This window comes from Numida meleagris, chromosome 4 (assembly GCF_002078875.1).
Source record: "Numida meleagris isolate 19003 breed g44 Domestic line chromosome 4, NumMel1.0, whole genome shotgun sequence".
NCBI lineage: Eukaryota > Metazoa > Chordata > Aves > Galliformes > Numididae > Numida > Numida meleagris.
Window position 1 is genome coordinate 93,027,174 of NC_034412.1, and position 15,622 is coordinate 93,042,795.

Consider the following 15,622-nt stretch of genomic DNA (forward strand, 5'->3'; position numbering starts at 1 on the left):
TGAAACCACAGAGCCTGATGAATTGCTGGAGTTTTCCCAAGGTAAATCATAAGCTAGTGGCTGTTATCACTTCACTTTGTAAAAGCAGGTATCTGGAGCTATTCATTTCGATTTGTTTTGCAAGATAATGTTTTTAATTCTTTCTCTAATGGGAATGGGGACAAAGCGCTATAGAATGTATCATTCTTGACTGAGGAGAACATGGCAGCCTAATTGTGTGAGAGATGTTCCTGCCCACTGCAGAATGGTTGGGCTAGATGGTCTTTAAATGTTCCTTCCAACCCAAACCATTTTGTGATTCTCTGTAAGAAGGTAAGAGTTCCCTCTGTTTACAGTCCCTGGATAAGGTTTGTGACATTATAGTGAGCTACAACTTGCTGAGCTCCTCCCAGGTGAGAGGGACAGAAGATGAAGCAAGCTCAAGGAGAGACTTGATGCTAAAATTAGATTTTTGTTTCCCGAGTTGCATGTGAAGCCTGTAGATAAAACCAAGTTCTAATTAAATAGGCAATGAGAATGTTGCCCAGGGCAGATTTTTTCGAGGGTGAGAGACTGACACAATTTGCTCACTTTTCTGTTAGGTATAAGTATACAAAGAGCCAGAAAAATGTCAAATATATGTTGAATAGTGGTTAAAATTCAGAGTCCTGTCAAACTTACATGGCAACATTTTCTGTCCGGTCTCCAAAGGGTATTCTCGCAGATTACTCATTTTACTTACTTATGTTTGAATTCACACTGTTCTTTCTGCAGCAGAACCTGAATTTCCCTTACTTGCATACTTTAGCTTTTCCTAATTTAACCACGCTATAAAATTGTAGCACTTAATGCATATGACTTAATGTGGAATAGTGACGAATTTGTGTGATATCGTGTACCTTAATAGGAAAAAACTTTTCCTACTTACAAAAAAGATATCCCACTTAGATCTAAAATGAATGTTGCTATTTGAGTGTTGATTTTTCTATGGGATAGAAGCGTCTCCTCCAAGTCTGATGCTTATTTATTTAGAAGCCAATTGGATGCTTGAAAGGATACGCGTTTGGTGGCTTCTTCATACCACCCATGCTGTAAGGCTTCTCTAGGCATAAACTGACTGCCAATTCTAACTGACCTGACAGTTCTGAAATTGATACTTGAATGGAAGGACTGCTTGGGCCAACAGCGAGTTGGATGCAGCCACTGCGGTACTGTGAGAGTGCAGATGGATCCTGGAGATTGAGAGAGATTATGCATTTAAGGACATACTTTAAAGCAAACTGGAAAGATCTAGGTCGTCAATTGTATTTAATGAAGCAGGAGGTTGGAACTAGATTATCTTGGAGGTCCGTTCCAACCCAAGCCATTCTATGATTCTAAGCTGAACTGTTCCCAAAGGTCAGGTTCAACTAAACCCAAGATAAAACATATCATCTGGTGACTTGAAGTCATAAAATGAAGATTAGATATCAGATTGATCACTTTGCAAGTTTCATCTGTCCCCAAAATATAAGTTTAGGCTTTCCCCTTCTGAATGTAAACCTCTAAATGGTGCCTGACTGACACTATTAGTGTTATAGTTTGCTGCATAGTTCAGTTTACCGTAGTGGAATTATCAGCAGAGTTCTACGAAATATTAAGTAGCAATCCATTGTTAGTGATTTTATGAAGACAACACTATGGAATATTGTATAGTATTAGTTAAACTGTACATTAATCTCTACTCACAACCAAAGCAATTCATTAAACTGTACAAGTAAAATCAAGGCATAGTGAAGGGAAAGCATTGCATTCTGAAAATGAAATGTAAAGGTTTTCAAGGTAAAATTTTCCAAAGGAAACAACTTGTATAAATTACGTTTCATAGATCTGGTACTGATTTGGAGCGCTTTTTTTTTTTTTTTTTTTTTTAAAGAGAGCATGTTCTGCAGAGTAAAGTCTTGACTTTTCACCTAGTTTTATTTCATCTTAGTACTTCATGCTTATAGATGCATTGTACTAGACAGTCTTTAAGTAAAACAATGAATGTCCATCTCTGAGAGAAGCATATCGTGCAAGCAGCTGTGTAATGTTGGACAGTTACTAGACACCACCTAATTCCTTTATCTCAGAAAGATTGACAATCCAAGAGTTAGAAACCTGACAGAAACCATGTCGAGTACTACATGGCTTCCATGCTTTTTTTACCGAGTGAAACAGGTTTTGTTTGTTTTTACCCATTTGTTGATGATATTTCCTGTTCAGAATCAGTCATGCTAGATACTTGCTGTTCTAACAATACTAGCGTATGGATATTTCATAGCAGATCCTTTATCTGAGATAACACTGAATCACTGGTAGGTCTTGTAAGGTCAGAGTTGCATATATATAGAAGGAAAGTTAAAGCAGTATCAGCAGGAATAATATCAGGGGACTCTTACAGCTTATATTCTCTTTCTTTCTAATCACAAATTTTGTTCTTTCTCTAAATATGTTTTTCCACTGCTGGGGCTGTTTTCACTACCTCCCGCTACAGTGTAACCTCCCTGCCACACACACACACACACTTCTTCTGTTTTAGGCCACTGGTAAGTCACTCATTATTCATCCATTTATTTGGACCTGCCTTTCTCTGGCTTTTCCCTCAGGCTTATTAGCACTGCTACAAGTTGCTGGCAGACAGCAGCCCCATTCCCTGCTACCTGTGGTCATGGAAGCTTTCTCCCTCACCTTCTCTCTCAATACTAGTGAAAAACAGCACACTGAGGATTATATGGAGCATGAAATGGCTCAGGAATGGCTTTTCTTGCGCTACTTAAACTTCATTTAATGAAGCTGAAATACAATGCCATCAGCTGAAAAATGTGATGGGAATTCACCTCATCGGCTCAGGAAAGCATCTGTTGTGGTGATCTGAAGCTGTCTTAGCTAAAGGCTAAACTATGCTATTTTTAAAGCACATTCCCATCATGGAAACGAGGAAATGGAGTCAGTGGAGCAGTGCACAAAGGAATGATCAGAAGTTTGAGAGAATGGTTGCAGGGGAGAGAGAAGCAAGCTGCTAAAGCTAATATTTAGGTCAAATTAAACTCAATTTAATTGTTTTAAGAATGTCACCTTAATCATTCTGTTTTTGATTAAAAGGTGCTAGAATATTTTGGACTTTTTTGAACCATAATTCTGATTCTTCTCAATCTCTTGTTTCACAGTGATTTCTTGCCAAATTGAACAGTGTAGGAGCATTGTCCAAACAAAATAAGAGATCAGACTCTTTGTTCATAACACAGACCCATTCCAAACCATTTCATAAACAACGCAGAATGAGTATTTCATATCTGTGTCTGGGTCATAAGTTTACTGACCCAACACTTGAAGGAAAACAATTAGAAATTTACTGCTCCACTGAAATAACTAATCACCCATGCATTAGGAAGGAATACAACTGTAGTATAATCATGAGATAAAAAAGGCAAAAGCTGGTGCAAATGAGGGAAATAGAGATAATGATGTATTCCAGCTCCATGCAGATAACTGCGTGTAAGTAATTACAGTGAGATTATTGGAGTGTGGCCATTTCTGTTCTTTTGCTAAAATGTCTGTTACATGTTTTTCTTCTTGACTGTGGAACATGTTTTTTATTGTTCGTGTTTAGGGTAAGAGCTAGATATTCAGAAATGCTGATACTTACACAAGAAGCTCTCTAGATTCCTTCAATTGCAAGTCTTCCTGTCACGCTAATGAGGGCAGAAGTGCATCCCTAGGACCTTGCAAAATACAAGATTCATCCCTAAATTCTGTGAAATAAATACTTTATGGCATAGAATCAACGTAGTAGAGAAAAACAATCATAAGAAATGAAAATCTTCCATTTAATTCCTGCAGGGAAAAAAAAAAAAAAAAGAAGAAGCAACAAAAAAACCATGGAATGCATGATGTTCTCATCTTGCACGGTCCTCAGGAAGAAGTTTCTGTTTTTCAGACCACTACATAATGCAGTGCAATTATAGTTTTATAGCAAATCCCAGAAATGACATTTTTGAAGTCTTCTAAATTCTTGGCCTTCCAATGTTTGATGTTGGTGGTTCATAGCAGTATTTAACTGGAGCGTCTTAAAGAGGATACGAAGCTGCAGAAACTGTGCATTCTAACTTTCAGTTTCCTGATTTAAAAAATTGCAAGGAGTGTTCTTGATTTCTCAGTCTGTGGTTGCGCAATAAAGGAATTGCAGTCTACCATTCACTAATCTTGCTTTATGGTTGATTAAATCCTGTTGACTTGGTAGACATGTTGCTTCATTATTTAGGTACTTTTTCCTCCTATTCCAAATTTGGAAATACTTGGGATTAAGGTTGTCCTTTTGTGTATCTGTGACCATAGGTCTTTGTTCACCTCACTTAATTTTTAACAGATAGGTTCCTGTATTTGAGCTAGTTGCATGATTGGAAAAGGGCACTATTTTAGGTCACAGTTCATCTGACTGAAAAGAGATCCTAAAATGGGTGACAGTCTGTTCAGGTGGGGATGTCTGTGCTTCAGGTGTCTAAAAAGCACTGTGTGTTCCAGCTGCACAGAACAGAGAGAGCATTGCAGGAAGAGGACAGAGAGGGAGCGAGCACAAAGCTAGAATGATGAAAGGATATATTTTTTAATGCCCTTAAATGTCTTGGAGATGTTACACAGGGCTTTAAAGTTAAAAATTGGCCTCGGTGTACAGAATGGGCTCTTCTATATAGCCAATTAGTTTAAGACCTGGTACAGTGAGTAGAAAGCTGGGTCCCATTACAGAGCTCAGAAACTTCTTTCTCAGGTGGATAGAGGCCCTGTTTCTACCCTGTACAACAGAAGATAGTGTTCTTTACAACGGCATGTACAGAAAACCCGAAAATTTTCACTGGTGAAAGACTAAGGCTCGGGCTAAACTCACTTGCTTTGTAGCTGAAAGAAAGAACAATTCTGTTTGGCTAAAGAAGGCTATTTATACTGTTTGGTTCCTCTCATATTTCCAGCCCTGGAAGCTGCTTGTTGGTTGAAATCTTAGAATAGTCTCTGATGAAATGAGTTGGGCTGTAAATGGATGAGTTGATAACTTCAGTTTTAGGCTGTGAGTCCTAGGGCTAATCTGCTATGGCCCCATGCTGCAGAGAACTGAACTGGTGTAGAGCTGCTGTTCTGGCTTTGATGCAGTGAGTGGAATTTAAAAAGTGCACTTTTCCCTTTGGACTTGATTAGTACAGGTACACTGTTCTTTTGATCATAACTTAATACCATCTCTGTCATCTTCGGTGTAGAACTGATGTTGAAGTAAGAGCTGCTGAATATTCTATAATGTATGCTCTTACCAATTTGTCAGCAATGCTAAACCATGTCCTCGGACCAAACCTGTTCTGCTGGGTGATTCAGTAGGGAACAGGTCTGTATTAGTCATTATTAGGCTATACTTTCCATCACAGAAGCATAAGATCTTAAGGATAGACAGGTATTTAATCTCAACTGTTTCTGCAAATGATGGCAAGGGATGTGTCTCCTAATCTTGGTTTTAAGTGAATGTCTACAGAAATCAAAAGGAGGATTCCCAGGGGGCTTACTCTATCCAATAGGCAAGAGAGTTCTAAATTTACTTTAAATGGGAGTCTTACTTGAAATGCTGCTTGGTTATACTGTACATTTGACAAGTTTTAAGTTACTGATGATGCACATTTACTATTAGAAATCTGCATAGCCACCACTGTTTTTTTGTTTACAAGTACTAAAATTGTCATGTGTGTTTGTCAGCTCAGCCATCCAACTTGTTTTTAAAACAATGATAAGCTGTTAAAAAAAAACTCAAGGGAAAGATGTACAGGAGAAATGAATTAATCACATTTACTGTACAGGTGTATCTATGAGTTACTTTTTAAATTCTGACACAGAAGAATCCGGTGTTCAAGCAACAGTGATGTGCAGAATTGAAAGGACTCTATTGTGTACAGAAGAATTATTATGAATTCTCAACTATTTTATAGCAGAAGCTGTTTGTTTGAGACGAATAGACACTATTACACTGTCATACTGAAAGATGGTTTCTTTCAGCTAGCTCTGTCTGTGAGGTGTTTTGTCTAAAATGTATAAAAACTGGATGTCTTTATAGCTTTCAAATGAAAAGAGGTGTGTAATAATGGCAAGTGGTTAGAAACGATGAAACCAGTGCACCTTAAACACCTTTCTTCAGAGTAGGCAATTTGTATGTTACCTGAGGGAAAAGGCATCCACCCATCTATTTCTCACGAGGGCAGTGTCATTTGTATTTGTATTTATGACTTTGTATTGTTAAGCAGAGTTACGAAATGCGAATAAAGACAAAACTGTTGGATGGATGCTAACAGCCACAGGTCCCATAGGAAAACCCAGCAGCACCATTTGTGCTTTACCTGCTACATCTGACGACTTTCTGGGATTCTGAGCATAGACTCACAGAATCTTTTGAGTTAGAAGGAACACTTAAATGTCATCTAGTCCAACTTCCCTGTAATGCACAGAGACACCTACAGCTCAATCACACTTCTGTCCAGACTGACCTTGAATGTGTCCAGGGATGCATTACTCCAGGTGAGGCCTCACCAGAGCAGAGTAGAGTGGCAGGATCACCTCCCTCACCCTGCTGGCTGTGCTTCTTTTGATGCAGCCCAGGATACGGTTGGCTTTCTGGGCTGTGAGGGCACAGTGCTGGCTCATGCCTGGCTTGATGTGCACCAGTAGCCCCAGGTCCTTTTTGGCAGGGCTGTCCTGAGTGGCTGGATTCCTACTTTTTAAGAGCTTTGAGATTGGTGCTCTTGATATGTTTCTGCCAGGCTCATCTCAGAGAAGACTGCACCAGAGCGTTTATGCTTAGGCTGATTTTCAAGCACTCATCAGAATATAAACAAATAGCAATATATATACATTTTCTAGTAGTTTCACTTTTTGGTATAAGAAGAGAAATCATTAAGATTGGAAAAGACCTCTAACATCATGAAGTCCTACCATCAACTGATTCCCCACCATGCCTGCTAATCATAGAATCATAGAATTAGCTAGGTTTTAAAAGACCTACAAGATCACCTAGTCCAACCATCCACCTACCACCAATAACCCCACTAAACCATGTCTCTCAATGTTATATCCAAACGTTTCTTGAATCATGTCCCTCGGTACCACATCTCCATGGTTCTTGAACACCTCCAGGAATGGTGACTCCACTGCCTCCCTGGGCAGCCTGTTCCAATGCAATACCACTCTTTCAGAGAAGAAATTTTTCCTGATGTCCAACCTGATGTCCCTTAGGTTGTAAACTTTCTCAAGGCACACAATGTTTTTGAAAGTAGGAGCACAGGAACAAGTTTCTGAGACTGAACTTGACACATCATCTCATGTGAACATCTTCATGCTGCATGCTGTGTACTACTCATTTCTATCCTGCCTTTCTTGTGGACATCTGTTCACAGCAGTGTTGAAAGTGATTTTCCTAGTTTTGGACAAAACAGTTGTCACAGTCGTAGCTGGCTGCAGGCCTTGTGGCTAATTCTCACAACAAAGTGGGTAGGTATATCCCTTCCTGCCTCTTGTTCTTCTTTTACAACTGTTCTCTGTGTAGAGGTGTAGCAGAAATGCTAAGTCACGGCTTGAAACAGTGATTGAGCACCTGATGGGAAGGCAGGGCCAACCCAGAAGAGCTCAGGTGCAAGTAACACACCTGAATGATTGGAAGGGGTGGAGCCAGGATCCACCCCTTCCCAAACCTCATTTAAGGGCTGGCAGTGGAAGCAAGGATATTTTGCTGCAGGTCCCTGTGTACCTGAGGCCTTCTGAAGGTAAGCAGCTTCTTTTCTTTATTTCTGTGTGCCCACGGATGTTGCATTTGAGCAAATCCTTACTAACTGCTGCATAGGAGCTTGCTGCTCTGTTGTTGCTGTGCTTTCCATCACATTACACTAGATATGAACTTAATTGGAGGAAAATGGGAAGGGTATAGGAGTCTTACTGTGTATCACTTCTTCCTGGTACACAGAAACGTTTATCTCTAGGTTATTGATGTTGGCTGTTGAAAAAAGCATCAGGGAATTGCATGTATTCAGCAAGCTTGGTTTACCAAGCAGGATCAGCATGAACGTTATGTGGAAAACTGTGATGCTTTTTGCTTATCTGACACTTTAATAGAAGAATTCTTTAATCCCCACCTGGAACAAAAAAACCCCCACAAACAGGTAAATGAATCTTTTAACAACATATCTCTTTACCTAATGGAAAATGTCATCTCTATGCTTAAAATATGTTGTTATCACTGGTTTAAAACAAGCTTTTTTTTTTTTTTCTGTGTGAGTATGCCCTAGCTGAAGTGCAAGGCTGTGGTGTAGCTCCACTGAGTATCAGTAAACTTCTGCACCCTATGGTAACCTGTAGTCAAAGTATAATGGCAAAAAGCACCTTGGTTGTTTGAAACAGAGTAATCAGAAGACAAGGAAGAACTTCTCTTCAAACAGGAGTTTGTTTTCTATGTGAAATACTCATGGTCTGTTAAAATACAAGTTGCACTATAAATAGTTCCAGGGAAATGGGAATATAAGATTAAATATATTGTTTTCCTTATGGATAAAAGGTACAGTGCTATGTTGGCTTAACACCTAAACATAAACTAATGTGAGAACCTTTAGTGCGGGATTTGTATGTGTTGATATTTCCCATTTTTAATCATCTGGGGATTGATTTTTGGCAGATTATCTTGTTTATGTTGTAGCTACTGATTATTTTAATTTATGCCATCCACACTTCCTTGTGCAGTTGGTTTAACTATCTCCTGGAAGTGCTTATCGTTCTCAGCCGATGTTTAAGCTGTGGGTGCCAAGAGTGCTTTGGATCTTCTATCTCCAGGTGCACAGCCTGGCTTTATTCTGAATGCATGCCAGGAATAAAACCCATCCAGTGTAAAGGCAGCAGGTACTGAAGAGCATGTTCCAGGTAACAGACAACCAAAAAGGCAGGACCTTGAGTCCATACCTTCCCTGCTGCTATACAAACACTAGTTGATAATATTGCAATCAAGAGAGTCTTAGCTTGGGATTTTTATCTTATTGCCACTTAAAATTTTAATTACATAATTGGCCATTGATACAAAGAACAGATTAATAGTTAAGCAAACTGACAGGGACACACCTCTCCCTCTGTCCATGCTCAACTCCAACCCAATCACTTTCCTCTCCCCTTGGTCTCAATTGCTTTCACTGTGTTATACTCAGCCCATACCAATCCCTTGGATTTGGGAGGGAGCGGCACAGGAATTGGGGCTGTGCGTATAATGGTTTCAGTCTGCCACTCCTTGCTTTTTTTGCTTGTTTTCCTCTGGTATGGGCTGCCCATGAGCTGTCATCCATTTGGATCGTCCCACTGTGGGTTGTCCACAGGACGCAGACTGTTCAGAGTTGTCCCCACCCTGGTGTGAGCCATCCACAGGTTGCAGTTTCTTGGAATGTTTCTGCCCCAGTGTAAGTCTCCCATGACTGTGATCACTGCTGGACGTGGGGCACTCCTCTCCATGAGGAACCTTCAGCTTTTGCTTTAATTTGCTCCTGCATTCCCCACACCTAACTCCCACTTTTCCCCCAGGCAGCTGCTACTCTTTCTAAAACATGTTTGTATGGCTGTGTGCTCCTCAGGCTGAAATTTTGGCTATCAGAGCTGTGTGGAAGCAGCTGCGCCTTGCGTGGAGTAGCTCTTGGCCTTCTCCCACACAGCCTCTGTTACTGAAATCCTGCAGGTTTTCTCCTGTTAGACAAAGGAGAACAGATTCTGGTCTATAGGAATCCAGCTCACTGAGGATGGATAAATCCCCCCCCTCCCCAAAAGACAAAGGAGAAAAACAAAGCTACAAATATTTTTACTGTTCTCCTATTAGCAACTGCTTCTGATGTTATAAAACTATACCATGTATGTGAGTTTGAAAACAAACAAAGAAAAACATTCTGCCATCCGTGTCACAGATAATGACTCTATACATTGAGGAAAAAGTCATACAGATAACTCATAAAAGCTTTAAATCTGTCCTTTATCTCTTGGTTCTTACTGCTTTTATAAATTAGATGATGTGTTTTTGCCTTTTAAAAGGCTCTGTCTCTGGGGTTGAAAACAAAACATACATTCTGTAACATCTCAAAGAAGTAATTCTTTCTATTGGCCATTACTAACCTAAAGCTCTAAGTACCTCAGATTGTTCACATAAATCTTTACTTTTACAAGAGCTGAAACTGCCGGATCAGTTCACTTGTTACCAAGGAAGGCGCAGGGACTTGTGAGGTGGAAAGTGATATTTTGCAGACTGTTTTGCTTTATTTAAGCTGAATGCCATCATAAGTTTGGGAAAAGCTACAAGGAGACTTAATTTGAAATCATAAAGGTCACTGAAGGCCTAACAAATGGGAAGCCTTTGGCAAAAATGTGCTTGCTGACTTGAGCGCTACCTCTGTAACATATATTGGTTTGTTTTCTTTTTCAATCAATTTGAATGCATAGACAAACCCTGTGTGTATTTCTTTTCTTAAAGCAGCTGAGCAGACACAATCTTTGCACTGTTTCAGCCAGCCAAGTTTATTTGCTCTCGTATGATTGTGGTGTTAATCTCTGTAGTGATAGAAAAAGCAGATAATGCTGAGTTGCTGATTAGCAGAGCTGGGCTCTGGCTCACACAGTAATAGCTCATATGTTGCATAGCTTGCATTGAGTCTACAGCAGGCAATGACTTTTTAGGCCTATAGGATTACAGACAGTGCAGAGATCTGAAAGCAGTGATCACCACAAGCTTAGAAACTAGAGTACAAATCTATTCCCTAGCCTTAATGAATTTTATTTTCTGAAAAAGTATACTATCAGAGCACAAGCAAATAGATACCACCTTCATAAAGTATGAATTAAAAATTTAGATTTTAGAACTGGATAAAGATATTAATCTCCCTTATGAGAAACAATATGATTAGAAAAGATGAACAGTAAGAAGAATCAGAAGTGAAAATAAACTGTGCCTTTTCATGGGTGAAAGTCAGAAAACAGCCAAGTACTGTGGATATATATTCACATGCATATATATGAATGTATGTTTATCACCCACACCTATGTTTGCACATAAGGTTTATAGAATATGCTCAGGCAATTACATAAGGTAGATAACTTTGTTAATGGGTATCTGATATATATTAGTACAATTTTTGATTGGTAATAATAAAGGATAGTTCCCTGATGGAGATATTTTTCTGTCCCTTCAGTTTAATTTATGAAGATATACCTATCCTCAGTGTTCCTCAGACCTTCTCTGAAAAATTGTGCTGGAACACAGATAAGGTAGGTGGCATTTTTTCACACTGGAGTGGCCATCTACTCATGATCTTCAGTGCAAGAAATATATTTGTGCTTACTCATTTATTTCCTTTTCTGTTTAACAGATAAATATTTATAGGAAGGAGACCAGCTTTTTACACTCACTGGTAGTGATAGGACAAGAGGGAATGGCTTTAAACTAAAAGAGGGGTGATTTAGGTTAGATGTTAGGAAGAAATTCTTTGCTCAGAGAGCAGTAAGGCATTGGCACAGGCTGCCCAGAGAGCTGTGGCTGCCCCATCCCTGGAGGTGCTCAAGGCTGGGGTGGATGGGCCCTGGGCAGCTTGGGCTAGTGGGGAGTACCCAGCACACAGCAGGGGGTTGGAGCTGGATGGGCTTTAAGGTCCCTTCCAACCCAAGCCATTTTGTGGTTGTTGACTGCATGCTGATTTCATGACTGAAGTTTGTGCTATTCTTTTGTACTGCTGTTTGTTTTTCCATGGTGTTGTATGCTTCTGATTATAGGTAAAGGCTTTTTTTTGCTTTATTGCCACGACTAAAGATGTGCCTTGATTTTAACGGGTGTCAAAGAGCTACTAATAACTGCTTAGTTTGATTAACTTTGGGATGATGTCTTTTTTAATACCTTTCCAATGAACTTTCACGCAGGTGTGCTGTCAGTGTACACTGTGTTATTTTCATAATTTCCATCCATTTGTCAGCAAATAGATTAGTATCTGATGGATCACCTTTGAATATGTCACATTGTAGATCTCTGAAGTGTCCCAGCTGTCTATGTTTGTGTTATTACAAAAAGGGAGCATGAATGACATGTTATTTGGGATTTTGAGACCATGATGTTGGAGTATCACATGAGAAAACAGTGTACAAATGGGTCATGTATCTTGCTGGCATTGATTGGTTTTGCCTTATCAGCACAGTTACATTTGTACTTCCTTGCATGGATTTTTCAGGTGGTGGTTGTTGTTTTCTAACCCAGAGACACTGAATTTATTATAGGAAATTAATGTTACAAGAGTGAAGACAGCTTTAATAGATGTATTTTAAGTGCATGTGCAATTACCAAGAGATCTTAAGATCAAAAAGTAGTATTGTCTACATACAAGGCACAACTGCTGAAAAAAATAACAGGCTTATTTTCTCATAAGAAGTATTTTTCTCAATTATATGTTTAGTAGATAATTATACTTATAGCCTTGAGACTAGAATTATACATTGCCAGTGTGTTGTACTGGCTGATGGTCAGCTAATAGTACTGAAACAGGAGTGGTTCAGCTGCAGGTTGTAATGAGCCTGTTGGAACACAAGACAAACAAATATGAGGAAAATGGCTTTACCTCCAACTTCATCCTTACTTTTAAAGAAGTTGAAGCAATATGGGGGGTTGGAATTAAATGATCTTAAAGGTTCCTTCCAACCCAAATGATTCTAATACGATATTCACATGGGATTAATGTAACCTTCCTATCAATTTGATAATGCTGGAAAGCATGGGGAAATGTAAACGTCTATTTACTGCTCACAACTCTTGTTAAGCCCAGCATCGGAAACTGCACTGTTGACAAAGTTCTGTCCAAAATTGTTATCCTAGTGGAAAAGACAACTTAAGCAATGAAGTACTGATGCATAGGAAAGGAATCTGATAGAAGACTCTTTGTTCATGCAGAAAGAGGTGTAACGTGTATGTGTGCTCTCTCGTGAGGTGAGGTGTTCAGTCTAGAAATAAGAATCATTAAACATAGAAACCTCTTTCTGAGGGAGGTAAGAAATTAAATCAAGTTCATGTTCTTTGTACAGGCTCATATGATGCTGTATTTTTTTGGATGAAAACAGTGGTGAAAACGCACCAATGTTTTAGTCATTGCACAGCAGTGCTGCATGGAGCCAAGGTCTTTGTGTTACTCATGTTCCCTTTCAAGTGAGGGGCTGGGAGGGACAGAGCAGGATGGCTGACCGAAATGGATAGAATTCCAGAAAGCTGTTCTGGAAAGGCAGAAGTTCCCATACTGAGTCTCTCCTCTCTGAATGCTAATGCCTGGGCTTAGCTCTGCTCTTGTGGGTAAAAAGGATCTGGTCATCTGTGTGAAGTTAAAGATGTGTGAAATTGGTTGCAAAGCTGAGACATGAGGATTTATTTTCATGTGAAAAGGCGGAAAGGCAGGAAAAACAAAAATGAACAAGAGATGGGGACAGAGAAATAGGAACAAAATAACACAATGTTTTAAAAGACAAAGACCTTAGTTTCACAAGTGAGATGTAGTTACTATAAATTGCCCTACTTTAAGTTCTTGACCCTCTTTGAGCTCAAAATCAAACATAAATACCTTTATATAGTGTCACGTTAGTATTTATTAGACACTTGATCCTGTGAGGAATAACAAGCAGCTACAGATGAGACTTCTCAGATTGGAGGTGACGGCTAACCTATGCTCCTCTAGATATATCATGGATATGATGGTCACATTTTAAGAACTGATGTTCAGAATGCTTGGTTAAGGCTTCCATTGAACAGCAAATGGAATGTTCTTTCACAACAGGACTTCGTTTATCCATGTTTAGCAGAAGTTGCTCTCTCATATAAATCGGTGTGAATGAAGTGATTCAGTTGCCACTGTTTACTGAAAATTAAAATAAATCAGAAGGGAATAATTTTTTTGTTTAATTGAATTGATTTTTAACTCCCAGGTTTCCAAGATGTTTTTTTTAACTGGGACCATTGCTCTAGCATCTAATGAAGCTGAGCCAAAATGTTGCAGTAAAATGTAAGCACTTCTCACAGAAGAAAACAATAGGAAAGGAAATTTTAACCTGAAAATTGAAGTTTTGAGGCTTCTCCTGACAAACTTGCTACCTGCATGCCTAAACAAAGCCATAGAGCTATAGAGACATGAGTTAACATGACTATGACATGTTCTGTTCCCAGAGAGGATTTACCCTTTTATGGGTAGAGATAATGTAGAATGCCTTAGGAACCATATGTAAAGAGTTGATGCTTGTGAAATTTGAAGATATAATCAATTTTTAGAGCTTCACAGATTTTGTGTTCATTTTAGTTTAATACATTTGTATTGTTGCAAACATGTATGTCCAGTAGTCTATAATGTGCAGATCTAAATCCTCCTTATTTAATGTTGACACATAATGACCTTGAAGCTGAAGATAAATCATATGTCAAATCTAAGATGAAGAACTGCACTGTCCATTTCATAAACTGCCTTTACTGTAAAAGCTCTGTCATTTCACTTCGTAGTTTTATAGGCCTATGTCATCCAACTACAGCACTGTGAACTTGGGTGCATTTTTAAAAATGATCACCCTCTGTAGTCAGTGGGGAGTATGGGTATTTCTCTTAGCTGTGATTTTAAGAACACTATTTCCATAACAAGAGACAAACTGGAAGCTGCCATTACACTTTTTTGTTCTTAGTTGGATAAAGATAATATAAAACATTTTTAAGAAAATTGAGAAAATTGAACTAATCACTGTTATTCTATTCTTCTATTAATAATGAATATAAGTGTCTAAAAGCTTTGTATTGGCTTGATACTAAATTCATGATCTGCCTACCCTGTAACTTGGGGTCCTGTCACCTTTAGTTCTTTCAGCTGATTCACGAGTCTCCCATCACAGGTTCCTGATGTCTGCTCTGTAGATGAAGTTCATGGCCAGAGACACTGAGCCATGAAAAGAGAGATCATCATACATTGTGGGGAAACAGCACCCAGTCATTTTGTATGAAAAGCACCAGAATGTTTCACGCTACAATTTTTGGACACCCTTAACAGGGAAGAATGCCTTTATTTCTTGGTTTGATTTCTAGTGAGTTCAAAGTCAATTTTTTTTCTGGTATCTCAACAGACCAGAGCCAATAGTAAAGTGATTAATTTTACTGTTGTTGCTCTGTCTCAGGAAATCGAAAGTGAGAAGTGGGGACTGTATCAGTAAAAATAGAAAAAAAACCTCATGTATTGTGTCACCTAGTCTTTTCAGACACACCTTACAAGCACTGCTTGTAATAAAGCACTGCAAGTCAGTTTTGCACGCAGTTTGTTTCCTAAACTAAGCTCGTGGTTTAACTGGACAGTCTGTCTGAAAAGGAAGGACTGCTGGCTTTTGAGCATTTTCTTCCAAGAGCTGTCAAAATCTGGTGCTGTAAGAGGTATCTGCTGAGTTGCCCTTTAAAGTTCTGAGAAAATATGACTGTTGCTATTTCCTACCTCTCTTGAGCTTTTCAAAGCCGCAGTGATGGATTTTAGCGCATTTGGGATGTCATAGGGTATTCTTGGCTGCCTTCCTGCACTCAGGAGTGTGTGGGACCCTCTTATTA

At 39.1% G+C, this 15,622-nt stretch overlaps 1 long non-coding RNA gene across 1 annotated transcript; it reads left to right on the forward strand.

The window, feature by feature from the left end:
• On the forward strand, positions 8,748-14,266 carry LOC110399119. Its single transcript, XR_002438902.1, has 3 exons — positions 8,748-8,928; positions 11,223-11,298; positions 13,981-14,266. It is a non-coding gene; the product is annotated as an uncharacterized LOC110399119 (long non-coding RNA).